This window comes from Microtus ochrogaster, chromosome 10 (genome assembly GCF_000317375.1).
Source record: "Microtus ochrogaster isolate Prairie Vole_2 chromosome 10, MicOch1.0, whole genome shotgun sequence".
Classification (NCBI taxonomy): Eukaryota; Metazoa; Chordata; class Mammalia; order Rodentia; family Cricetidae; genus Microtus; species Microtus ochrogaster.
In genome coordinates, this window is record NC_022016.1 from 31,019,373 (window position 1) to 31,021,436 (window position 2,064).

Sequence of the window (2,064 nt, forward strand, 5' to 3'; positions counted from 1 at the left end):
CCTTTGTCAGGCTGAAGAACGGTGACAGAGTCACCGGTATCTCCAAAGACGGGATATTACTCTACTTGCAAGCCTGCCTCTCAAACAGTAGTCCTCTTAGGCTGGGATAGAACCCACAGATTCAAACTTTCCTCCAAGGACAACAGGGAGTGATGAGTTCTATGAACTCCTTTAGATCATTGAGTTCTCAGTTCACAGGGTACACCTGTGGCCCGATGCGATGAGGCATTTCACACGGATGCTGAGCATTATCCTCACAGCTCTGTCCCTCCACTCTCCCCACCTACTTTCTCTTGCTGCTCTAATGACTTTTTTAAAGACAGAAGAACACTGAATCAATTTCTAATCTTATGTCAGTCTTCAGTGAACTACGTATTTTTAGACTCTGAACCAACCCAACTGTTTTACAGGGTGTACATTTCTTCCAGCCGCTAATATTCAGAAGTCACAAGGGGCAGGATGGTGAACTTACTTCCTACTGGAGCAGCTATTTCACTGGAATGTTCTACCAGAGCATCCTTCTTTTGTGTGAGCTGTAGCCTGCTTATGTTGCAGAATAACAGTTTGGCTCTTGCCTGGAGGAGTTATACAAAGCCTGTCTCTTCTCTGGCACAGCTCTTTGGTCTTGAAGTCTCATCACAGGTTTATTGTGCTCTTTATGAAACAGAATATCTTTATTCTTTATAGACAATCCATTCAGAGGTATCCATGCCACTACAAAAACATGTTGCTACTTACTATTTTCCCTAACACTACAGAACTCTTTCCGTAGGCGATAAGGGATAGACAGCCCTAATCCTTTCTTTCCTGAAAATATTGGTTCTCGTGTCACTGAAGTATAGACTTGCTTTTAGGTGTTCGGCAAGAATACAAATGATAGAAATATTTTCCAGAAGAATCAATTTTCACAGATTTATGCTTTATCCCCACTGGCAGTTCCCTTAAGGAGACTTTCCTAGTCTTACGGGACCGCCACACTTTGTGTCTATAAAGTTCTTCCATTGGTCAAATTAGTCAGTAACCAAAATGGAACTAGAGAATTCATTCCTACAGCTACCAAAGATGAACTGGTGCTACAGAGCTACAAAATTTAATTACTACAAATGCATGGTTTCTGATCAGAAAAGGTTGATTTTATTGAGTAATCGCATGGATTCTGACACTATCTGTGCTATATATTTTAAGAGAAAATAAATTTTTCAACATAAGAAATTAGTTTTTTTGTGAAATATTGGACGATTTTTCTCTCTGCTTTTGATCTTATCAGAGCCAAAATGTATGATACATTGGTCAGTTGAAAGAGCAAGTTTTAAGTTGTTGCTCATTTTCCCCATTACAAAATGCGCTATTCCTTTCCTATTCTCGAAGTCAAGACACTTTGCAGTCTGATGTAAGCCAGAAAGGCTATTAGAGATCTTAGATATTAAAATGAAGCTACTGACAACTCAGAGAGCAGATGATTCTTAAAAACATTAATTTCCCACAAAGTTCCCATCAAACTGAGCATACTGTGCAGATGGGAAAGACTAACTATTGAAACAATTAACTATTGTGAGTCATTTCCTCAATCTGCTTTTGTTTTAGCCAATATGTCAAGTGGTGACAGACACTGTTGAATTCCGCAGGCTCTACTGTCTTTTTGGAAACAGCATAATACCATTGACATAACTCAGCTTGATAAATCTGCTGGGCTCATAGCGCTGCTTCCTTCTCTCTACTTTTCAAAGCCAAATCCACAGACATTATGCAGAAGCTATTCAACATGAAGAGCGCAAAGTCCATTTTACTCTGACTACTCCCACTTGATCACCGGCGGGCACCCACTCTCCCAATCCCTTTGAATTGAGGCTCAAACGAACAATGTAAAAATCACATTTGTTCGTTCTGCCTTATCTCAGGAAAGGGTCGCCAAGAAGCCTGACTTTTCCTGAACTTTGCTACTTTCTGCACCTTGGTCTGAAAGTTTACTGCTTTTAGATGACGCTTGCATGACTAAATGCTCCTTTCCTTGATCCATCATATATATATATATATATATATATATATATATATATATATATATAT